This window comes from Nomascus leucogenys, chromosome X, assembly GCF_006542625.1.
Source record: "Nomascus leucogenys isolate Asia chromosome X, Asia_NLE_v1, whole genome shotgun sequence".
NCBI lineage: Eukaryota > Metazoa > Chordata > Mammalia > Primates > Hylobatidae > Nomascus > Nomascus leucogenys.
Window position 1 is genome coordinate 9,521,661 of NC_044406.1, and position 27,014 is coordinate 9,548,674.

The 27,014-nt window shown below is 38.3% G+C and overlaps 1 long non-coding RNA gene across 1 annotated transcript in view; it reads right to left on the reverse strand.

The window, feature by feature from the left end:
* Positions 1–27,014, reverse strand: part of LOC100580811 — a 149,149-nt gene that overhangs the window by 79,198 nt on the left and 42,937 nt on the right. The window contains exon 4 of the long non-coding RNA XR_001114348.1: positions 8,110–8,213. This is a non-coding gene — a long non-coding RNA (uncharacterized LOC100580811). The remainder of the gene's footprint in view (positions 1–8,109; positions 8,214–27,014) is intronic.

Consider the following 27,014-nt stretch of genomic DNA (forward strand, 5'->3'; position numbering starts at 1 on the left):
CTAAGGTGCAAAACAAAGTCCCCTTTACTTGGAGTCTTTCCCTGTAGCCACCACAGCTGGGAACGTGCTAGGTCACACCTACAGTCAGCACATTGCAGTGCCCAAGGCCCACAGTGTACTACCTGATGGTCACTTTGGGTTATTCATGGCCCAAGGCTCTTTAGTCAGCAGGTAATAAATCCTGCCAGCACTTTGTCCTTCCCTTCAAGGCGGCTGGTTCACTTTTGGCCCCAAGTGTGTCTAGAAATGTTGTCTGTGTACCAGGGCCTGGAACGGGGTCCTCACGACTCTGCCCAGTGCCCTATCCTACTGTGGTTGAACCAGTATCTAAGATGTAAGACAAAGTTCTCTTTACTCTTCACTCTCCTCCCCTTAAGCAAGAGGAAGGGGACACTTTCATTGCTGCAAGCTTCACTGCCTGGGGTTTGAGGAAAAGTGGTGTAAGCAATCCTTTAGCTATCCTAGCTGGTATCTCCCTAGGTCATGTGCCACCCTAGTCCTCCAGCTCTGAGCCCAGCCCAGCGCTAAGAGTTGCCTAGGAGTTGCAGGCCTTGTGCCCTAGACTGCTATCAAGTTTACCTAGGACCCCAGAGCACTTTGGCCTGATGTGGCAAGACTTGCCGAGAAACTTGAGTTCAGACCAATAGAATGGGAAATTCCCCTCTGGCTAGGTCTAGTCCAAATGCTCCCTCCGTGCACAGGCAATGGCTGAGCCCAACATGGCTTTGCTCTCTGCTATGACAAGGCAGCACTGAGTTCAATGTAAAGTCCCCCAGTCACTGTGCTCTCCCTCCCCCAAGAGCACAGACTCTGCACTGCACAGCCACTGGCAGAAGATGGGAGAGTGGTGGCATTGGTGATCCAAGACTGTCTCTCTGACCCTCTTCAATGCCTCTTTCAATGATATGAAGTCAAAACCAGGTACTGTGATTGCCCACTTGATTTTCTGGTTCTTGCAATGGTTCTTTTCTGTGTGCAGATAGTTGTTAAAATTTGATGTTTCTGGTGGGGTACAAACCATGTAGACTACGATTCTGCCATCTTGCTCCACCGCCTCTGAGTTCTCATTACTCATTATTGGCCTTTTCAGGTTTTAGATTTTTTCATGGTTCAATGTTGCTAGGTTCTATGTGTCTAGGAATTTATCCAGTTCTCCTAGGTTTTTCAATTTACTGACATATACTTGCTCATAGCAACCTCTATGAGAAATTTAACCTTAAATTTCTGTGGGATAAGTTGTAATGTCTCCTTTTTCATCTCTGATTTTATTTCTTTGGGTATTATCCATTTTTTTTTTTAGTCTGGCTAAAGGTTTGTCAATTTTGTTTATCTTCACAAAAAACCAACTTTTTATTCCGTTGATCTTTTTGCATTGTTACTTCATTTCAATTTCACTTATCTCCGCTCTGCTCTTTATTATTTCCTTTTCTTCTACTAATTGTGGGTTTGCTTTGCACTGCTTTTCCCACTCTTCCCAATCTGTCCCTGTGGCTGTCACTGCCCCAGGCCTGTGGCAAATACTACCTGACTACTGCCAATGTTCATTCAAGGTCCAAGGGCCCTTCAGTCAGCTTGTGGTGAATGCTGCTAGGCCTGGGATTCTCCCTTCAAGGCAGTGGGCTCACCTCTGGCCCAGGACAGATCTAGAAATGCCATCCAAAAGCCAAGGCCTGGAACTGGTGACTCCATGAGCTCCCACTGTGTCCAAGCTTGTACCTAGGCTGCAAAACAAAGTCTCCTTTACTATTCCCTCTCCTTTTCTCAAAAAGAAGGAGTCCCTCTCCACAGTCAACTCAGCTGGTAATGTGCCTGGTTACACCTAAAGCCAGTACTTCTCTGAGTCCCTCCCAAAGCCGACAGCAAATACTGCCTGGGTACTGCTGCTGATTATTTGAGGCCCAATGGCTCTTTAGTCAGCAGGTGATTAATCCTGCCTGGACTGGGTCCTTCTCTTCAAGGCCCAGGGTGTATCTAGAAGTGTTGTCTTGGAGGTAGGTCCTGGAATGAGGGCTTCAGGACTCTGCCTGGTGCCCTATCCTTCTGTGGCTGTGCTGGTATCCAAGTTGCACGATAAAGTCCTCTTTACTCTTCCCTCTCCTCTCTTCAAGTAGAAGGAAGGAATGTCTTCCAGATTTGCAGGCTGCACTGCCTGGGTTTGGGGATGAGGTGGTATAAGCACTCCCTTGGCCACCCCAGCTGGTGTCTCACTAAGCCATGTGTCCCCCTCCAAGGCCACTGGCTCTGAGCCCAGCACACCACCAGGACTTGCACAGGAATTGACCTCCTGTGGCCTAGACTGCCTTTCAAGTTTATTTAAAACCCCAGAGCACTTTAGCCTGCGGTGGTGAGGCTTACCACAACTAAGGTCCCAGTTGCTGGGATGGGTAGTTCCCCTCTGGCTAGGGCTGGTCTAAATGCTCAATCCATGAACCACTGTGGTAGGGCAGCACAGAATTCCAATGCAAAGTCCCATGATCACTATGTTCTCCTTCCCCCAAGTGCACAGATTCTCTTTCCGTGCCACGCAGTTGCTGCTGAGGGATGCAGGAGGACTGGTGTTAGCAATTCAAGACTGTCTCTCCTACCCTCTTCTGTGCCTCTTTCAATGATTTGAAGTTAAAACTAGGTACTGTGATCACTCACTTGATTTTTGGTTCTTACGAAGGTGCATTTTTTGTGGGGACAGTTGTCCAGTTTTGTGTTCCTACAGGAAGGACAATCAGTGGAGGCTTCTATTCAGCCACCTTGCTCTGCTTCCTCTTTTATGTGTCTTTTTAGTTGGAATCCTACACTGCCTCAGGGCAAAAAATGCACTAGATAGGCTAAGACACAATGAGTGGATATTCAAGCAGCTATACATATAAACTTAAGTTTATATTTCTGGTAGTATATATTTATGCCCTGTAAACAAAACATTTTGATAAATTCTATTTCTCTTAATTTATATAAAAATGCAAAAAATATGATGCATTTATAACTGCAGCATCGTCAAGTATATTTCTGACTGAAGATGACTTTGAGTTTAAGTAGGTATCAATGAGAACCAAATCCAACGCATACAATTTTACACATCTAACGATTAGAAAGATTGTCCATAGACAGGCTTCTGGCTACATACATTTCAAATCTTGCTTTTCCTCCACTACTTGCATACTTTGGTGACAAGTAACATGGGGCACACTCAGGTCACAATACAATCTCTGGTCTCGTGCATTGGGTCACAACATAGGGTGGCTCAGCACCGTGGACAGTATTCCTGGAAGCCTTTCCTACAGCAGAGCAACTAGTCATAACACACACAGAAGGGACTGGTAATCAAAAAGTATATTCCACCAATGAACTGTGCGGGTGTCAAAGTGCATGTTCCTGCGGGGAATTTTAAATCTGTATCTTTCATCTATGAGTAACGATAATTGAAAGTTATTTTATATCCCCAACTTAACTTTCCCTTAGTTAGATCCCCCAAAAGGCCACAGCTGCTCAAACATCTCTCATTTTGAAGGGAAGTGTGATGGAGGGGCTTTTGAAAGGGGAAGGGAAAACAGTCTTAGTCAACTGTGGTTAAATTATCTCACTTTTTCAAGTTTTACAGAAAAAAATATGAAGACATCCCCAGGGCTCCTCACAGCATTCTGGAAGGAACTCATCCAGTAGTGGGTCCTCAGGCTTAAGCTTCATCAGCTTCAGGGTGTTCCTACTTCTACATATGGGTTTTCTTTATTTCCTGACAAAATCTTTGTATTATGGAAATTCTCAAACATATACAGAAGTCATGATGATATATAATTACTCACCATATACTTATTACTCAGTTTCAACAACTATCATCTCAGGGCCCTTCCTATTTCCTCCACGACCCTGTCCACTCTTCCCTTCCCTCCCCACACCACAATTATTTTGAAACAAACTCTACACTTACATTTCACCTACAATTATTTCTCTACATACACATTTAGGTTTATATTTCTTATATGGGGTTTTATGCCAAATCTATCAGTGGACATAATTAAAATGAATGTTTTGACTTTTACAAGAATTATATTTATTTCTACTATTTTCATAACAGGAACCAAATCTACTCAACACTACTCACCTTTAACATTTACAATAAAGATGAGTGCTCACTTTGACAGCACACACACAATAAAGATGAGATTTCATTTGAACTGACAATGACCTTTTTTTTCACAATAGAGCTGTGAATAAACTTCTGTTCCATGAACCCCCATGTGTTTTATTTTTATGGCTAATAATAGTCGTTAATCAATCATCACACATATATACATACAAATCACACAGAAAGACACATGTAATTTTTCTTCCTGTTTCTCACTTCTCTAGCCTAAACTGAACTAGAGTCTTCAATTATGGGTAAAAGTCTGTAAAAAAGGCATTAGAGAAAGAAATAAGAAAAACACAAAAAAGTCATCTAACCTATTAATAGTTAAAGGAACTCAGGCCACATCCCACCCCACACATGTGCAGATTTTTATATCACAGTTTGTTTGTTATTATATCACCATCATTACATGTCATGCCATTTTCATATATCATAAAGGATGCATAAAATAAAAATATTTTAAAATCTAATTACTAGCATTTTAGTCAAAGTTGAGAGAAGGAATTTAAGTTGGTACCTTTAGTTCAAGGAGAAATTTATATGATTTCACTATTCTCACTAGTAAAATAAAGCCCGTTGGGACACATTGCCTTAGGGAATTTCCCTTTAGAACCATAAAGGCTCCAACACGAGAAAAAAAATAGTATTTTAATATGTTAGACAGCATTGGTATGTGCTTTGGCTCAGGAATTGCTCTGATATTGAAGAGTTGTGATAAATTCCTTCATAATTTGAGAGTATACCCTAGGCTTGAATCCAAGAATTCTGGGGTAAACAAGACAAGCATGGTCCCTACCTTCTCAGAACTTATGATCTACGGAAACAGACCACTATGCGAGGAAGCACAATAAAATGTGGCACTTACTACAGCAGAGTGATTACAGGGACTTTGGTAGTGCAGAGTAAAGGAGATGAATCAGGGGTGACCTAGGAAGTGATTAAGGTGATGAAGCTGAGACTCAGGGTATTATTGTTGAGATTTCATTTTATTGAAAGGATAGCTCTGTGCAGAGGGGAGGAGAGATGAGAGGAGACAATGTCAGGGCAGGGAGAACAGGTAGAAGACTACTGCCATGAGTATGGGCAAGGGAAGGTGGCACCCCACACCAGGGCAGTGGCAAGGAAAATGGGAAGAAGTGGACAGATTCAAGAGCCATTTCAGAGTTAACATCCATGAAGTTTAGTGACGGATTAGTAGGAGTGGGAAGAAAACCGGGAGTACTGGATATATGTCCTAGAAGGGAAAGTGGCAATTTTTGTTGTGTGAAGTTGGACAAGGAGTTCAGCTATTTGACTTGTAGATTCCTATTTCAGTTGATTCTCCAGAGACAGACAAACATCTCAAAGTAGAGCTTAGCATTGCACTTCATGAAATTTTGAAGAATGTGTGCAAGTGGTGTAATTACTGTTACAATTTAATGGGGCTGCTTTGTGCCTTGAAAGCTAGGAAGCAAGCAGGCCTTTGTGTGTTCAAAATGCTAATTGAATTATCTCTGACTTTAGTTTATGTTCCTTAAGTACAAACTCTTAAGTCAGGCCAAAGGGATCACAGCTATGTTGTACCATACTTAACTACCTTTTTTATAAGCCAGGATTTTTATTCCAAAAATAAACAGAGGCATACAGACATAAACCTATAAAGTATGTGGGCTGGTACTTTAAAGAACTATGTATTTGCACAAGGACCAGGAGAGCTTTCTTAAAAGGGACCAGGTCCTGGGAATTCTCTCTAAAAGTGATTTATTTCTGTCAACATTCTTCTTCAATTTAAACATACGCATTCACATATATTTAAATTCCTCCAGACATTTGAGTTTAAAGTTTTACTCCTGATCTACTGAGTAAACACCTTTAGCAAATAGGCAATAAATTAAGTGAAGGCAGCTTTCTCTTTGAATATACCTTTCTCATACAAATCTCCATCTAAACACCTAAAGATTATTTGATAATATTTATTTCAAAATATTTCCTATATTTATATATGTATTGTGTGTATATATATATAACATATATATTACAAACGATGGAAATGTCTAAGATTTGCTGTTTTTTTTCTCACAGAAGAGTTTTCTTCAGCTTTATGACAATGTAGATTTCAAACTTTATAGATGTATTTATAGAATCATTTTCAACAAACATTTGTTAAACACCTACTCTATATAGGTGGATGTGCTAGCGTATGTCAATGTGTATCATTACCATAATAAGTCAATTGTCAAAAAAATCAGACAACTTAACTGACAATAATATTAAACAACCTCATGGCCACAAATGGAAACAGACTTAGGTGAACACTTTCTACCTTTCTAGTTTATTTAGAGGACAACTAAGAACAAAAACAATCATTTACAAAGCTTGTTCCCACACCAGTTAGAATGGCCATCATTAAAAAGTCAGGAAACAACAGGTGCTGGAGAGGATGTGGAGAAATAGGAACACTTTTACACTGTGGGTGGGACTGTAAACTAGTTCAACCATTGTGGAAGTCAGTGTGGCAATTCCTCAGGGATCAAGAACTAGAAATACCATTTGACCCAGCCATCCCATTACTGGGTATATACACCCAAAGGATTATAAATCATGCTGCTATAAAGACACATGCACACATATATTTATTACGGCACTATTCACCATAGCAAAGACTTGGAACCAACGCAAATGTCCAACAATGATAGACTGGATTAAGAAAATGTGACACATATACACCATGGAATACTATGCAGCCATAAAAAAGGATGAGTTCATGTCCTTTGTAGGGACATGGATGAAGTTGGAAACCATCATTCTCAGCAAACTATCACAAGGACAAAAAACCAAACACCGCATGTTCTCACTCAGGTGGGAATTGAGCAATGAGAACACATGGACACAGGAAGGGGAACATCACACACCGGGGCCTGTTGTGGGGTGGGGGGAGCGGGGAGGGATAGCATTAGGAGATATACCTAATGTTAAATGACGAGTTAATGGGTGCAGCACACCAACATGGCACATGTATACATATGTAACTAACCTGCAAGTTGTGCACATGTACCCTAAAACTTAAAAGTATAATAAAAAAAAGATAAAAAAAAAAGCTTGTTCCCTAGTGAATCATAACAGGAATTGTCCATTCTACAGCCCTGACAATACATTTTCCATAAAATTCTGATAATCATCTTCAACAAAAAGATATTGTACATGGCCAGTGGCACAAGTCAAGTTATTTCACATCCCAGGTTATTACTGAGTGCCCAGAAAGTCTTTACATTATTTATATTTTCTGTAAAATAATATTTAGTTCCCAGTAGGAGGTAACTTTGCATTAAATGATGTAACAGCACTTTGGAATATATATCCTATTAGTGTGTATCATATTAGTACATTATCCCTAATACAAAAATCTCATCTGTTAGTTTAATGGAAAGCTTTACTTTCTCCTCACTTATAACAGACAGAAAGACATGTTGAACAAGTTAGTTATGTCAATACATGTCTGTTAAGCTGAATTCCAAAAAGACTGGAAGAATTTCTTAAAATGCTCTGCTTACACTGCTGCTGCATTAACATCGCTGACCCTATTAAAAACATACATGGACAGTTCTGTATTTGTAACATTTTGTATGATTTAAATGACAAGGTACCATAACAGGGAGCCAAAATAGGTGTTTTGATGTTTCAGAAGTGATTCTCCGGGGCAGAGTGAGAGTGATTGTCCAGTTAATTTGAAAGTGATTGCCCTTTAAACCTGGGTTGGGAGATCATCATCATCCAGAATAGAGTGAATTTTTTTGTGTAGTTGTTCTTCAAACCTTGAGGTGCCAAGGAATCTTGCTGGTGTGAAGACTGATTCATAAAAGCAGAAAATGCTCCGAGATGTGGTGAACATGACCTCGTGATTTGACCTTTCAGTCAAACAGCCCACCATACAACAAACAGCTGTCCCAATAACACAGCACTTTGGCTCTCCCTTTACTACTCAATGAAATGTCATAGAGAGAACTTCTTACCTAGTTCCAAGGTTTGTTCCTCGGTTCCTGCTTCATCCCTGCCTTCACTCAGCTTCAAACATTTGGTCTCCACTTTGTCTTCTGCTTCCAGTCCCGCACCTGCACTTTGGGAGATTTGGACACTTAGATTTTTGGCACCTTGTCTTAGATATGGTTTGAACTCACTCTGGTACCCATGAATCTGGCTACCCCTCCACTCAAACTCTGGTGTCCAGGAGTTCTCTGCCTGACTAGTATATCCATCAGACTCAACCCTGCCCAGACAGAGCAGAACAAACAGTCTGGCCTTTATCCTGTGAAGGTACTTTATCAGTCAATCAGGAGAGGCTTGGGGATACTTCTGTGACCAACAGCTCCAAACTCTTCTGCAGTCTAAAGCAAAGGTTTATGTTTGGCTTATTCTATGGACCCACCATGAGCCAGCTGTGACTCTGCTCCAAATCACCCTCACTTACAGGCTCCTCTTTTTGGAACTTCACTGGTCACATAACATGAGGAAGAAAGCATATTGTATTGCAAACCAGTTCTTAAAGACTTGCCCAGAAGCAAATTGCATTGCAAACCAGTTCTTAAAGACTTGCCCAGAAGTGATACATTTCCAGTCACAATTAATTGGCCAATGCATCACATAGGCATGCTTCATGTCAGGAGGCACAAAAGATCCCACCTAAAGACAGGAGAACCAAAGATATTGCTGAATAATATTAACTTCTACTGTTACCAGAAAGGGGTCCTGATCTAGACCCCAAGAGAGGGTTCTTGGATCTTGTGCAAGAAAGGATTCGGGGTGAATCCATAGAGTAAAGTGAAAGCAAGTTTATTAGAGAAATAAAGAAACAAAAGAATGCTTACTTCTTAGGCAGAGCAGCCCTGAGGGTTGCTGGTTGGCTATTTTTATGGTTATTTCTTGATTGTATGCTAAACAAGGAGTGGATTATTCATGAGTTTTCCAGGAAAGGGGTGGGGAATTCCTGGAACTAAGAGTTCCTCCCCTTTTTAGACTACATAAGGTAACTTCCAAGCATTGCTATGGCATTTGTGAACTGTAATGGTGCTGGTAGGAGTGTCTTGTAGCATGTTAATGCAATATAATTAACATATAATGAGCAGTGAGGATGACCAGAGGCCATTTTCATTGCCATCTTGTTTTTGGTGGGTTTTGGCTGGCTTCTTTACTGTATCCTGTTTTATCAGCAGGGTCTTTGTGACCTGTATCTAGTGATACCAGTCCTGCCAATCTCCTATCTCGTCCTGTGACTAAGAATGCCTAAGGTCCTGAGAATGCAGCCCACTGGGTCTCAGCCTTATTTTACCCAGCCCCTATTCAAGATGGAGCCACTCTGGTTTGAACGCCTCTGACACTACCACAGGTACCAATTTTTAAGCCAAAATTTTCCAACCTTTTGTTCATGGAACTGAAATAGACCACAGTATTGGTTTCTTAGATCTGTTAACTCTCATGAAAACCCAAAGAAAGCTTTAACTTAATGTTTAATTAGGACATAAGAGGGATTGACTGAGAAGAAATAAATTCTTCCTAGAAAAACTTCTCCTGGAACAACAGTCATTTGTAGCAATATATTAATAATGACAGCTAACGTTACATTTATCAGGCATTTGCTATGTACCAAGTATACTTTTAAGCACTTTATATATATTAACTCATTTAATCATCCAGCAATCCCATGATGTAAGTACTCTTTTGAATCTTGTTTTATAAACAAGGAAACTAAGTCACAGTGATGTTTAGTAATGTGCTCAGGGTCAACAGCTATCATGGTTTACTGGTTGCTAATTTAACCTTTAAATTATCAGCATAAATGTATAATGTGGTTGGTTCTTCTGATAACTCCACTCTACACTGGGTCATTGTGAACATCTTGGCTTGTTATTTTTAAAGCAATGTCTTTCTCCAGGCTTCAGTAGACAACATTTCTGGCACATTTCAAGAAGGAATGGACTGGGTAAAAATGTGTAGGACTTCCACTTCTGGCTAGAATGTAGAAAGTCACAAGACAGCATCATTCTCACCTTAACCACCAAAACAAGCCTGATGAGCTACAAAATCAAAGTTTTATGAAATTCACCAGAGAGTGGAGGAGGCAAAGAAACATAAATCAACATGGTTCCAGAAAACAGTGAGCCTCTCACAGGTGAGAAGATGGCCCTAATTGTTTTCAATCTGAGCAAAATGATGGGTGGAGAAGAAATCCACCATGGAAGAGAACAAGGAGAAACTAGGCAAAATTTTAACGAAAGTTTAATGGTCACATGTGGTCTGGTGTGATAAATGAGAATGCTAGGGAGCTCAGCCACAGGGTCTGCACTGACCCATCAAATCATTCCCATAGGCTGTCACCAAATGCTCAGGGTATTGTGCCAAAGGCTGTGTGTTGGACTGTTTTTGCATTGCTATAAAGAAATACCCAAGACTGAATAATTTATAAGAAAAAGGGGTTTAATTGGCTCATGGTTCTGCAGGCTATACAGGAAACATAATGGTATCTGCTTCTGGGGTGGCCTCAGGAAGTTTACAATCATGGCAGAAGGCAAAGGGTGAGCAGGCACATCACATGGCCAGAGCAGAAGCAAGAGAGTGATGAGAGAGATGCCACACACTTGTAAACGACCAGATCTCACAAGAAGTCACTCACTATTGTGATGACAGTACCAAGAGGATGGTGATAAACCATTCATGAGCAATCCGCCCCCATGATCCAATCACCTCCCACCAGGCCCCATCTCCAACACTGGAGATTACAATTCAACATGAGATTTGGGTGGGGACAACATCCAAACTATATCAAGCTGGGATAGGTAGAAAAAAGATATACCCGTGAGATAAATGAGGACTTTCCTAAGTGCAAGGCAGCCATGTCCAAAAACAGAATTGAAAACTCCAGAAAGCACATCTGAGGCACTCTGGGCTCTGAGGTACTGAAGGCACGGGTAAGTTGAGAGAAATCTATCTGTGATACTCCCACAAGTCAACAACAGAAAGACAACCCAATCAAAATGGGCAAAAGAGTTACTCAAACAGATACATCACAAAAGAAGATTGTATGAAAGACAAATAAGTACACAAAATAGTGGCCAACATCTTCAGTTACCAGATAAATGCAAATTAAACCAAAATGTAAAAGACCGACAACATCAAATATTGGTGAGAACAGGAAGCAACTAGAACTCTTGTGCATTTCTATTTACAGTGTAGGCTTGGCACAGTGGCTCATGCCTATAATCCTAGCACTTTGGGAGGCTGAGGCAGGAGGAACACTTGAGCCTAGGAGTTCCAGGCTGCAGTTCCAGGGCAACACAGCAAGATCCTTCTCTAAAAAAATAATTTAAAAAGCCCACTAATTAAAAATGTTAAAATTCTAAGTCAGAGTATGAAATACTACAACCAATTTGAAGAACTGTTTGGCAGTTTCTAATAGTTAAACAAACATCTGCCCTAAGACCCAGCAATTCCACTCCTAGGCAACTACTGTAGCTGAATGAAAATGCACGTTCATGAAAAGACTTATTTACTAATGATCAAAACAGTCTTATGCATAATATCTCACAACTGGAGATTACCTATATGCTCACGTATGTGTAAGTGGATAAAACTTTGTTCATACAATTGAATACTATTCAGCAATAAAAAATATAAATTACTCATACACCCCCAAAGATGGATATTTCTCAGAAACATTATGCTGAGTGAAAGAAGTCAAACAGAAGAGTATATATGTACGAATCCATTTATATGAAGTTCTAGAACTGCCAAAATAATATATGATGATAGAAATTAAAACAGTAATTGAAGTGACCCAAAAGGGGCCAAGAGACACTTCTGGTGTGGCAGAAATGTTATTTGGTTTCGGATGGTTAGTACATACAAGTTTTCAAAACTTAACTGAAACAAAGTTTTGTGCAATTTATTGAAGCATAATTATACCTCGGTTTTTAACTGTACATGGTCAAATATCGTTATTTCAGAATATTGAGAATGAGTCAGCTCCAAATTCTGTCCATAATACAAGAGTTAAAAGCTAGGTCCTGCAAGCCACCCAAGGTCAATATTTTTAAAATCATACTACTTTTCTTATTCATAGCATTTAATGGACATCTACAGACAAGACAGGGCTTGCTATAAAAAGGGCACAATCCCATACTTAATGAGTGATCTTTTCCTTTTATCTGTCTCTAGCCAGTGTTATCTCATGTTGATTCACCCAAAACCTGCTGATGTGTCACTGCTATAATCTCTCAGTGTCAGCCTATAATTGTTTAGGGTCAGCCTTTAATTCACTGGGGATTCCCACTCTAACCACGCAGAGCTTATCAACTGTATGGCTGGTGAGAGCTCTACCATTAACTGCTGGACTGTTTCATTATTGCCACTTCTGATCTCAAGTTCTCTATACAAGTCTGTGCAAACACTTTCCTGTGAGGGTCCTTTGAAGTACTCCAAACTGACTACAGGTGACTGTAAGTGAGAAAAAGAACATCTCCTAGTCTTAACACTGCCTAAAATAGCACTTCTCACACTTTAATGTGCATACAAATCACCAAGGAATCTTGTTAAAATTAAGATCCTGATTCAGTAGGTCTGGAGTAGAGCCCAAGGTTCTGCATTTCCAACAAGCTCACAGGTAATGGGGCAATGCTGTTCTATGGGCCACATTTTGAGTTGTGAGGACCAAGCATTCTTTTCTCTATGGTTATGTTTTCTGTTTCTAGAAATCGCTTCTCTCCATGTGTGGATTTGCAATCCGGGCTTTGATATTCGACAGCTTTAGGCTCAAATGTGCAAGCGAGGGTTCCAGCAGTGGACAGAGGATAGCTTTTGGATTTCAAAATAAACATTTGGACAGGCATTCTAGTTTTCACGTATTCACTCACAATGAATTCATCTCCCTCAATGCACTCCCATCATCAATCTGGAGGATTTTCATTGACCAGCAGCTCCTGCAGGACAGGTAGCAGATCTTTCAGAATCATCTAAGACCAGAGCAGTGGGCCACATGCAGGAGCCTCACCAACACTTCAGCTCATGCTTCAGCAGGAACACCCTGTCTGATCGCCAGGGAAGGAGGAATGTAGGTCAGGGAGTCCCTCTCTGGGATGGGCCAGAGCCTGCTTCAATAATCAGGTCGGGGGAAAGGGCTTCTTTTCCCAGTGGTTCTGCTGGATGCAACGTTGCTCCTCAGGCAAACATAAAGGAAAACAGATTTCGCCCCAAAGTGACCTTTGGGCAATAGCATTACAAGAGATGGTAAGATTACAGTGACAGTATTATATCTGACATCCCATAGGGACATATTTTGAAAGTCTTAAATCTTTAAATAAATATTTAAGATGATAAAAATGTTATCTCTGTGCAAGAGTTCCAGACTTTATTTTTTTAAAATGTACTTGAATCATTGAATCTAAGCAATTCAGAATATTCATAAATCCCCCAACCATTTTCTTAAGAATTTAATCTATCATTTAGAATGAAACTTTATATTTAAAACAGGCAATATCAGTGCTTAATGTGGTGTGATACACACATGAGTTATTTCAACTGATCAGGTTTATTGTTAATTGGTTCAGTGGCATTAATCCTCAGGCATGCAAATACTTTGTCAAAGAAACACAAACAACTAAAACTCATAGGCATACAAATGACAGCAAAAGAAGAACTCTTCAAATTGTTCATAGTTTGGCTAGTTTAACAAGATGAACTAGTCATGGTATGATGAAGATTAGGAGTTCCAAACTTTGCATAGCCTGCTTAAAATGTAAAAATAAATTCTAAGTGAAGGCAGCCAGGTAAGTGCTTCCATTAAGGTACAGGGATCCATCCATTCACAGAGATCTGGAGATTTATTAGGAAATAGGGACTTCAAGGTGCTCAGCTGGGATACCTAGTACTCAGCAAGACAGTTACATAAACATGAACCAATAGTCAAGTATTTATTTTATTTTCACTGCTTGTCATCCCTTCTAGAAGTCTTCCTTTGCCATCCTAGGGCATTTTATGACAGTGGTTCAAGGCACTACTCAACATTTAACTGGGACTAGTCCAATATGTTGGTGGTGATCATAAAATGCATACTCTCAGGCAAGGCAAATTTTCCTAACATGGGTTTAGCTAAAGAATCATAACTTTTCTCCACACTCAAAATGAGCAGTAATAAAAGCTGAAGGTCATCAGACATCTGAGGATAAGCAGAGATAAATTATTATAGAAAAGCACTGGGTTCTTTTGCAATACAGTATCATTACCATCATCACTGTCATCATCACCATTATTGCTACCATCATATACAATTGATAGTACAATAAACGGGAGAAGTTGTATTAAAAATAATTTTGGTAATAACTATTAAATCTTTACAATTCATATACCATTTGAGTCAGCAATTTCTCTCCAAAATATCTATCCTGAAGAAATACACATGCAAAAAAAGCATGGAAAAGCTTAATATTATAAAATGTCAATCCTTGCCAATGAAAGTCCAGTGAAAGTCCAAATAGGATTTATTTTGGGCAAATTGGCAAACGGACTCTAAAATTTACATAGAAACATTGTTTAAAACAAGGAAAAACGGCAAACTCTCTAAGCAATTTTGAAGACAAATTCATTTAATAAATGTTTATCAAGTGCCTATTATGTACCAAGTATTGCTTTAGCCAAAGGGATAATTAAATAAAACTTTGGTATGCACCTATGATAGAGCACTAGGCTGAATATAATAAGAAAATATTTATATAGAAAAGAATTTATATAGAAAAGAAAATAATATAAAAGTACACTTAATAGATGTGAAAAAACGTGCAAGACATGCTGTGATATTAAAAAATCAGTACAATATATGCAAAAATGCTATTTTTAAAAAATTTATCTTGATCTGAGCATATAAATACATAAATGCACAGAAAATAACTAGTAAAACACGTTATTAAGAGGAGATGGATGATTACTTCTGGAGAGAAAAGTGGAATTGAGTTGAGTCATGGAAAGCTTTGGTTTTGTGTAATATGTGGATTTTTACCAGAAGAATGTGCTTATCATATGTGTACCTGAAATATATCGGGCTACCTGAAAAGCACTGATATAACATTCCTTGGGACAATCTGGCCTAGAATAAACTGCACTTAATATAATGTTTTCAAAAACTTTCATATCATTGCTAGTTGTTTTTCTAGTTTAAATTCTGTAGGCTGATTGTAGACAAAGTTTATTTATTTAATTATCTAGTGGTGGAGGGGGTCACTGAAAAGTAACTATAATTTTTTTAAAGACTTATTTTAGAGTAGTTCTAGGTTCACAGCAAAATTAAGAAGAAGATACAGAGATTATCCATATACCCCTGCAAAATGTATTTTTATTGGAAGAAAAGGCAGGAGGGCAGATAGGTTAGAGAGAGCACAAACTCGGATGATGTTTACCGTCAGTCAAACTTGGATTCTAATCTTTATTCTGGTGCCTGGTAAACACGTGTACCCTCAGAATGTATGCTTTTAGTAGAAAATAATAGGACACCTAACAAAATATGGCTTAAACAACAGAGATTTGTTAACTCACACAACCAAACATCCAGAAACAGAACAGTGCCAGGCAGGGCAATCTCAACTGCTCTCCCTTGACTTTTTCTTCATGGTTGCAAGGTGGCTGCTGTGGTTCCAAACAAATACTGCATCCTCACAAGACAGCAGTCCAATGTAAGAAGAAATGAGGATTTTTATTTATGCAAGTCTTTACTTAATCAGAAAGAATACATTTTCCCAACAGCATCCACAAATTTCCCCTTACATTTAGTTGGCCAGAACCAGGTCACATGGCCACATTCAAATCAATTACTGGAAAAGAGGAGGAATACCATGTCTGACTTAAACCCAATCATATTCCATGCCCTGCGGCTGGGCCCTCTTTCCTGAACACAGAACTACGTGATACCTGCAGTAAATCTGGATTCCTCTGTTAACAAAAGAAGAAAAAAAGGAAATCACCATTGAACACCCAAACAACCACATTTGCTACAATAAGTAATTAAAGATTCAGTTTGTTCATCTGTAAATTGGACCAAATGACCTATTCTCATAATTGCTTGAAACACTGAGATTGCATATGTAAAGCACTTGGCTTATACTAGCTGTCTGATGAATGCCAGTTTTCTCTCTCCACCTTCTTCCTCAATAATTCTAACATTATTTCAATAAGGAGCAATTATTACAACAGGAGGAGGAAGAATGAAGGAGCTCAGAATTGGGATTCTCTACACCCAAACAGACAGATTATCCTGGAGCAGTGGTTCTCAAACTTGACTGTAGACCCCAACACCCGGTGAACCTGTTAAATTACAGATTCCTGGGCCCCATCCCCAGTAGGTCTAGGGTGGACTCTGAGAATCTGCATTTCTAACAAGCTCCAGGGTGATGCTCATGATGTTGTTCAGGACAACTCTTCACAAGCCACTGCCCCGTAGTGAGGCATGAGCCATGCGCCATGAGCATGAATGTTGGCGTCAGTTGTTCTCTGAATCCCCATCAGCAAACTCAGGGCCAACCCCAGCCAAGGACACTGGGGAGCAGAGTGTGAAATGTATGACATTTCTGAATAGTTTCAGATTATTTCCAGGCTGCAAAACTTCAGACTGAAAGACTTTATTTGGGGATAGGCCCCTTCAGGTAAGTTTGAAGGAAGAGGAAGGCCACCTACCAACACAAGCCAGCTACATAGTCGCTCACCTGCCAACTTCCCAACAAAGGGAGAACAAAATAACAAACACTCAAATTCTAAATGCCTTTAAGGGTTGACAAGTATTTCAAGCAAATTATCCTTCCTTCTTTAATGCCTGAAAAAAACATTTAAGCAGAGAGAATTTAGGGCTCTTTTGCTTCTTTGCCAAAGGACAGTTCTCCTTGATTGGGCTCTGCACAAAATCCAAGAGTGGAGCCCCAGACAAACTGGCTAGACGAGCCTGCTCTCAATTGCTTTGCCAACAATGGACCAAAGAACTGGATTAGCAAAAAAATTCTTTCTGTAATTTGATGCAACAGATTTTTCAAAACAATATTTTAATTTGCATACCAAGCCAAATTCCCTCTCAGAGGAGAGATAGAATGCATTCCATTGTGTAAGACAATACTCATTCATTCCCACGCAATGATGTCAGTGCTCAGCAAGCAATGCTCTCTCTGCAATTCTATTTCTTGCCTTTAAGTTTCTATTATAAAATTTTAACCACTTCAGAATCATGCAAGATACTGCAAATCTTTGTTATTGTTTTTGCAAAACCAAAAGAGACAAGGCTGTCACCAACTGCCTCACGCACAATTATTTAATCACTTTTTCCTCTTGGTATGAATAGGATTTCTGAAATCCATCTTCACCTCCCGGGACTTTCTTCTGATAGGAATACTGATTTGGACATTTTACTTTTGCCAGCTTTTAATGTTCAGGGAGCAGTCTCACTGTTTGCTGAAATGATAGGAGGCATTTCAGGGTTGTAAGGCTGAACCTTGGTAGGAATTTTGAGGTTAATGGGAAACACACTGGGCATTTTCTTAGGGGAAATACTCTGGCACAGGGAAGATTAAAGACAAAATGCATTCTAACACATAAATGATATAAAATGGCGTGAAGTAGCATAGCATAGCAGGGAGATTTTGGCAAGAGTTTGTTCACATGATTATATGAAAAAGATACCAAGTTAAAAAAACACAATATTCTCTCTCTCTCTCTGTCTCTCTGTCTCTTTCTTTCTCCCCCCCTACAAACCTGCCTGCCTGCCTATTTTTTTTGGGTTTTATTTTAGACTCAGAGAATACATGTGCAGGTTTGTTACCTGGGTATATTGCGTGATGCTGAGGCTCAGGGTACAAATGATTCTGTCACCCCAGATACTAAGCGTAGTACCTGATATGGTTTGGTTCTGTGTCCCCACCCAAATCTCACCTTGAATTATAGTCCCCATAATCTCCATGTGTCAAGAGCAGGACCAGGTAGAGGTAATTGAATCATGGGGGTGGTTTCCCCATGCTGTTCTCATGATAATGAGTGAGTCTCACATCTGATGATTTTATAGGTACCTGGCATTTCCCCTGCTTGCACTTATTCTCTCTCCTGCCACCCTGTGAAGAGGTACCTTCCACCATGATTGTAAGTTTCCTAAGGCCTCCCCAGCCATTCGGAACTGTGAGTCAATTAAACTCTTTCCTTTGTAAATTACCCAGTCTTGAGTATTTCTTCATAGCAGTGTGAGAAAGGACTAATACAGTACCAGTAGTTAGTTTTTCAACCCTTTCCCCATTCCCTCCATCCCCTCTCTAGTAATTCCCAGTTTATATCCATGAATACCCCATGTTTAGCTCCCACTTACAAGTGAGAACACGTGATATTTAGTTTTCTGCTCCTGCATTAATTTGCTTAGAATAAACTGTCTACCTATTACATATCCCAAAATTTTAATATTAAAGAAAAAATTGAATTTCTATTTGAACTCCAACTGTGTACTACTTCTTTTAATTGTGAAAAGCTTGAAAAATATAGAACAGTGAAGAAAAGAAAATAATACAGTATCAACCAGCCAAAATTATCAACTGCTCACATCTATTCAATATAACTTAGCTATTTTTAAAATAAAAAAGAGCAGTATAATTTTTTTTTTTTTTTTTTTTTTTTTTTTGAGACGGAGTCTTGCTCTGTCACCCAGGCTGGAGTGCAGTGGTGCAATCTCGGCTCACAAAGAGCAGTATAATTTTTAAAAACCCTTGATTTTTTTTGTGCCCCATTTGCCTTTTCCTTATTTAACTTGTTGGGTACTCTTCCAGTACACAGGTTTTAAATTTTATTTCATATACATCTTAATCCCATAATATATCCCAAAACAATACATAATATAGTCTTATATGTTTTCTAATATCTACATAAATGCTAGTGCAAATAGTATTTATGATACTGAAACTTTATTTTTTTCATTTAGTGTTATACTTTTTAGTCCATCTTTTTTGATACATATAAATCTAGGTTATTTTTAATGATGGCATAACATTCCATTCTATGACTACACTACAGTTTATCTTTTAGTCAGCTAATGAAACCTTCAGCTGTTTTCCATTTTTCACCATTATAAACAGTACTACAATGAACAGTATTGTCCGTGTTTCCCAGGCACTAGGGCAAGAGGTTTTCTTTGGACTATATTAAGGACAGAACTGCTTGGTCGGAACATCTGCATGTTTTCAGCTGTGCTAGATATTATCAAAATGCTCTCCAGAGAGGTGATAGCAATTGGTATTCCAATTGGCAGCACCGACAGTTTCTGTTTTCCCTAATTCTTGTCAAAACTCTATCTTTTTTAAATTATTCCATTCACCCAAGGGTCCCTGGTAAACAACCAAGATGAGTTTTCTACCCACACCTGGGATGACACTGCAGCAAATGTCTCTTCCTCTGCTCCCCACCCCCAGCATAGAAACAGAGTGTCTCTTTTGAGTAGAGACCTGCTTGCCCACACAGTGGGGTTATTAGTCATGAAGCTCTGAAGGAGCTTCTATGTACAGTGATCGATCCAAGGGTTGGCATCAGAACATGGCCAATCAGACTTTCTCTTTTCGGGTTAATATGTGCAATGGGAGAGAAAATACCTGCCTTCTTTAAAGAACTGTAGGAGTGAGGACCAAGTTGTTTTTGCTCACCTAAGGATGAAGCCATAGAGAGGAAAAAGGAATCAAGATTATAGAAATTCCACCCCTTGGTATATGCCCAATTGAATTGAAAACAGAAACTCAAACAGTTATTTGTACACCAATGTCTACTTCAGCATTATTCACAATAGCCAAAAGATGGAAACAACCCAAATATCTATCTACCAATGGATGAATAAACAAAATGTGGTATAGATATATAATGAAATATTACTCCACCATAAAATGAAATAAAGTACTGATTCATGCTACAACATGGATGAACCTTAAAAACATTATGCTAAGTGAAATAAGCCATACTCAAAAAGACAAATATTGTATAATTCCACTTATATGAAATATCTAGAATAGGCAAATGCATAATGACAGAAAGTACATTAGAGGTTGCCAGGGGCTTGGGGAGGGGGGAGTTGGGAAGTTAATGCTTAATGTGTATGCAGTTTCTATTTGGTATGATGGAAAAGATTTCGAAACAAATAGTCATGATGGTTTCATAACATTGCTAATGTAATTAATGCCATTGGATTATATACTTAAAAATGATTAAAATAGCATTTCATGTTATATGTATATATTTTATCACAAAAAAACATTTAAAAAGGCACAAGATTACTGAAAATTTAAAAAGGAAAAAAGATTAGATGGATAGATAGATATACAGACAAACAGAAAGACACATATGTATATCTCCTTACCACACCATTTGACTCCCTGGATCATACCATACCTGAAGTCTGCACTAATTCTTTTGACTTTTAGTTACATAAACCAATACATTTTACTTTTAAATCTATTTTGAATTGTCTGGCACTAGAAGCTTAAATAATTCTGGATCCTATTATTTTAGGCATAATAGTGTACAGTTACGAAGGAAAAGGATATATCTTGACATCTGTTTAGGTTCTAAAAATTTTATTTAAACCCCTGATATTAGCAGAAAATCAACCAAATCTTATTCTAGTCGTGTGTGTGTGTGTGTGTGTGTGTGTGTGTGTGTGTGTGTTAGCAGAAGCTGGTAATAGCTCAGATAAACATGATTTCATAAGTTCATTTAGCTGCTTGTTACAGGTCTAGCCCAACCATAGTTTTTCCAGATACATTTCTCCTCTGGTTAATGGGCTAAAAAGAATTAAGTGACAAACTGAAGAGGATAAAGGAGAAGAGAGTCCACAAGGATGAGAAGATGAACAGTAAAAGTGATTATTTTATTCTGCTACCAAACAGAAAATGAAATGATGCAAAATTCTAAGGCAAAAATAATTCTCATATTTTAAGCATTTGTATTGACCTGGAGAGTGGGTGCTCCCTTTCCAAAAGTCACCATCTCTTTTAGAAGATACCAGGAGTCTCCTCCTTTTTTATAAAGGCAACTAATCATTATTCTCCTGATGTCACCTGTCCTTTATAGTAAAGAAATTGACAAGGCCTCAGTGGAAAAAAAAAAGAAGGGGCAAGGAAAGGAAGGAAGGAAGGAAGAGAACACCTCCTTGATTTTTATTTTCCTTTAGTTTGACGTTTCTGTCTTCACATAAGTATAGCAACAGACAACATAAATATAGATAGAACAAAATAATTAAGGATTCACAAAACTAGATAGGTAATTTTTGCCTTGAATGAATTATTGAAAACAAAAACAATTATACTTTGAATCTAACAATTCTTTCTTTTCAGAAATTACACATACAGCAACTGGCAGACTGGCTTGCAATCTTGGTCATGATATGATAGAATGAAGCAAAAAATAAAATAAATAAATTTGCAAAGAGATAAGCTGTAGCCTTAAAAGTATTATTTACTGTAGAATTTCCTTAAGGACTTAAATATGAGTGGTGAACAACAAAGTTGTAAGAGATCCCAAAATAACTGAGTGTTATAAAAATCACAGAAATGCAACAGTCTTCAGGACAGGCAAGAAAGAGAGAATGGATTTGTGTGTATGGAGTAGGGAGAGAGACGCAAATTGGCAGATGCTAGTGACTCCAATAGGCAAAATCTGATAGTTAATAATAGGTTAGATTGTTTTATAAGTGTTTCCACAATGGCCAGGTTTCAGAAATGCAAATTCAAAAGGAAATTCGGTAAAATACAATAAAAACAAATTATTTGTTCAACATGAAAAGAAAAATGCAAAGAGAAGAAATATTGCAACATTATGAAAGTTGAAACATTATTTTTCCCCAAATTTCTTTTTTTTTTTTTTGGCTCTGAAATAGCTCCATAAGGACTGAAAGAAGGGGGAGGAAAAAGGAAGCAGGGGATCTCATTGAAAAACAAACAGGGTTTCCAAAATTCATTTGCTTCTCTTCATCCAGTTTAGTCCTTTTGCCCTCTCTTTAAATGCTTACATGGATGCTTTTTCTGCCTGGTATTCATAAGCAAGACATTTTGAAATATGTAGCTTCATACCAATAACAGGGTGGGGTGGGACACCACACAAAGGAGCTTGCCTTCCAAATAAAAGCACAAGGAACTGCCTCTTAAAACCTGTAACATTTCCAACTCTGGGCAGGCACAGCTGGCTTCACATGTCAGTGCTAGGTAAGACCTTCCAAAAGAAAGCAACATGAATAGACTACAATGTATAGTCCATATCTTTTTATAACACAATTGAAAATATTAGCTGATTTTTCCACTTCTGACATTGCGTGGGTTTTCAGTATGCTTCACCTTCATGGTAGTTAGTTCAGTTGAATGAATAATGCCATAGTTAGACAGAAAAATTATTCAGCAGAAAGGAGGGACAAGTAGGGGATAGGAGGGATAACTGACATGGAAAGTCATTTGATATTCCCAGTTAAGCTTCAGAATTGGGGTTTTGAGGATAATTCCAAACAAAATCCAGACATTGGTTTGGAAAGTGTTTCTTTAATCTGTGTTCTGCTTCTGTGGCATTGCAATGAATGATATCCCAAAATTATAAATGCTTTCTTCAAACCAAATTTCCTGTGAATTGGCAACAATCAAAGTTTAATTGGAGACAATGCAATTAATGTTGAGAAGGATATATTTGCTCTGAAACTTCTGGAGGAAAACCTATTCTGGTTTGGTAAAATAAAATGTGAACCACAGTCATAAATGATTCATCCTACAAGGTAGTTCTATGATACATTTGAGGGCTCATTTAAATACTGACATTTTCCCTTGTAATATTAGGCTATAATAATTAAATGTGTTTCAGGGAGTTGGATTCCTTATCTAACATCCATTTTAATTCAAAGTCATGGTCTTAATTTCCTTTGCACAGCTCTGAATTGAGTTAGGAGGTGGGACTTGACTTTGGAGATGGGGCTCTCAGACCCCAGACGAAATTGAGGACTAGCTAAAACAGGGACGGGGTGGAAGCAGCTTTCCACAAGACATGCCCACAGTGTGCCACATCAGCTTACCATTGCCATGGCAACACCCAGTTGTTACCACCCCCTTCCATGGCAATAACCCAATGACCTGGAAGTTACCACCCTTTTTCTAGAAATTTCTGCATAATCTGCCCCTTATTTTGCATATAATTAAAAGTGGGCATAAATACGACTACAGAACTGCCTCTAAGCTGCTACTCTGGGCACACTGCCTATGGGATGGCCCTGCTCTGCAAGAAGCAGTACCTCTGCTGCTGCTGTATGCTTCAGCTTCAATAAAAGTTACTGTCTAACACGACTGGTTCACCCTTGAATTCTTTCCTGGACATAGCCAAGAACCCTCCTAGGCTAAGCCCCAATTTGGGGGCTCACCTACCCTGCATCATCACCTCATTTTCTCTTCATTTAAGCAGATAGGTTACTGCTTCTATTCACTGGCTCACTATTTAGAAGCAGAGAATGATGAAATTGTTGCATATGTACATCAATGACTATCATTTGTTAAACAGGCACTCTAGCTGCTTTGTATATTACCTAATTTAATCCTCAAGGCAGTGTTTTCATTGTCATTTCAGAGAGAAAAAAACAAGTTTCTGAGGTATTGAAAAACTTGACTGAGGCTAGATTCAAACCCAGAACTAATACCACCACAGTTTTCACTGCACACAATTTTCACTGTGCTATGCTATCTCCAACTGAAAGAAGTTGGCAATGCCATCTTAAAGGGGCCTATGTGAAACTACCAACTAAATGTTCATTGAGGATGAATAGAACAAGCTATATCAGATTAAAGATTTTTTCTAAAATTTTACCTACAAGAGCTTTAAAAAATATTCTAGAACTATAACCCCCCTTAATCCTAAATCACTAATATTAGTTATCTACATTTAAGCTATTGGAGGTTTAATTTTTAATATTCTAATTAGGTGCTTATTAGTATTTTGAGAAATATAGTATTTACTACTTAATAAAATTAATAAAAATTGAAAGTATAAGCAAACTTTAAGTTTTCAATAAAATACTTATATTGGACCTGAAGAATATTTCCTACAAGAAATCGAACACAGTCTTGTCATCATCCTTGTGCCTGTTTTCCTCTTTACTTCTGAGAAGATCTGGTAATTTATAACAGGACAATATTGAGAAACAGAGGAGGAGAAGCAGTTGTGTTTAACCTGAGAATAAATTAGCACACTCCTGCCACCACTGTCCAGCAGCCCTGCTGGTGTCCAGGAGAGGTGCTGGGGATATTTCAGATGCACTGCCTAATGTGGTGAAATTGTATCTCCAACTCATAAATGCTAAATTAGCTACCTCATCTCTCTTTCTGGTATTTCACAGGGGAGAAAAGTGAAAACAAGGTGTCCTTAGATCAGACTTGGGAGAAAAAGAGGAGGACTTGTTCACCAACTTAAGAATCTGAAAAAAAAGTATATTTCTTTTTAGTGAATAGGGAGATATAAATATATCTACAAATAAACATTTTTATGTGATTGAAATATTAGCTATCACCAGACTACAATGAGGTATCTTTTTTTTTTTTTTTTTTTTTTTTTGAGATGGAGTCTCGCTGTCTCCCCGGCTGGAGTGCAATGGCGCAATCTCGGCTCACTGCAAGCTCCGCCTCCCGGGTTTACGCCATTCTCCTGCCTCAGCCTCCCTGAGTAGCTGGGACTACAGGCGCCCGCCACCGTGCCTGGCTAATTTTTTTGTATTTTTAGTAGAGACGGGGTTTCACCATGGTCTCGATCTCCTGACCTCATGATCCGCTTGCCTCGGCCTCCCAAAGTGCTGGGATTACAAGCGTGAGCAACTGTGCCCGGCCACAATGAGGTATCTTTTTAGCAGACAGTAACACATATTTGAAACAAGGTCCTCAAATGCCATTGTGATTTTCATAATTCTAATAATGAAGTTCTGTTCTATCTTGTGTTTCCCCAAATGATAGCCCCAAAAGATAATTTGTAACAACATATAGAGCTTACAGTATGCAAATTAAAGTGGAATAATATTCAAGCACCTTTTCCATGTAAGTCCAAACCCATCCCTCCATATTTTCTTGTATATGATTGAAATGATCTTATTAGATCTTAAGAACATAAAATAAGGTAAAGTGTGATTATCATAGGAAGCATATAATATTAAGGTATATACATTTTAAAATAATATTCTGATTCCTCCAAAATCCCACAATTTTGTTAACAGTCTGGTATACATTTTTCTACATCTCTCTCTACATCTTTCTCAGGCCCATTGTAACATGTACCTACATTAAAAAAAAAACTTTTTACAAACTTTAAAAAAATAGGACTCTATTACTCTACAATTTGCTTCTATCATTTACCAAAAAATCTTTGATATATTTCTGATTAATACATGAAAGGATTAATTATATTTTAATGGTTACCTAATGCTTCACAGTATGAATATACAATAGTTTATTAAAATGTTCATACTTTTATAGGCACTTTGGCGATTTCTAGTAATAAACTTCTATGAACAATAATTTCTAGTAATTTCTTCCATAAACAATGCTACAATAAATATCCCTTGCTCTATATATACATCTATTTGTAATTTTATTTCTGTAGAAATAAGTCTCCAAATTAGGAGTACTGGGTAAAAGTATATGTCCATTTTAAAATTAATAGATACTGCCAAAAATCAATAGCGATTTATGCTTGGCTTAATGTGGATACAAATGTTCACATATAGAAATATTTATAGATATGTGCATATGCATGGCTTACTTTGCAAACATATATTTCCTAGCTCTGCCAGATGAAAGAGCCTACTAGTAAAAAGCCAATTTAGCACCCAGATCTCGGTTTCTAATATCATTCTCAAATAAAAGAAACCAGGGAGTTTTGGAGAGATGGCTAAGCCTAAAGCTGGTGCAGGAAACACACAAAATGAGCCTGGCGCATCTTGTAGTGCTAGAAGTAAAGAAGTACTAAAAAAACAAACAATCACAATCATGAGAGTATGCCAAAGGGACACAGGAGCCAAGTGAAGGAGCTCCAAATGGCTACAGGCAGGACAATTTGAGCAACAAATTAAATAAAGCAGCATTGGATTATAACCCAAGTTCAAAATAAATATCCATGAGTCCAAACTGTTATGAATAAATAATTGAATATAATCCAAGCAGTATTGGATTATAACCCAAAGTATAAAATAAATATCCATGAGTCCATATTGATATAAATAAATAATTGAATAAATAAATACATGGGAGAACAGACAAATCTTACATGTAGAAGAATTCCAAATAATTCACATAGATCTTCTGCCCCCGGGGGGTAGAAGATAATTTCCTACTCCTTAAATATGATCTATGCATAGTAACTTCCTTCCAAAGAAAGTAGTATGGAAAGGGCCAAAAAAAAAGGAATAACTTAGCAGTGGAGAAACCTAACAAACATTACTCAGCCAGGTGATCAAGCTCAATATCCACCCTACAAAGTTACATTGGTAGTATGTGCCACTGATATAATGTGATGAGAAGGGTATGTCACTTCTGTGGTCTTTCTCCCAATAACCCACAGCCCCAGCTAATTATGAGAAACCTCCAGATGAATCCTAACTGAGGGAAATTCTACAAAATACCTGTCAAGTTCATCAAAAACAAGGGAAGTCTGAAAAACCGTCACAGCCAAGAGGAGGCCAAAGAGACATGATAACTAAATACAATGGGGTATCTTGGATGAGATCTTAGGTCATAAAAAGGACATTAGGTAAAGATTAAAGAAATGTAATAAACAATGGGTTTTAGTTTTAATGCTTCAATATTGATTTGTTACTTTTGAAAAGAATACCATGCTAATGTCAGATGTTAATATTAGGGGAAACTGGGTGCAGAGT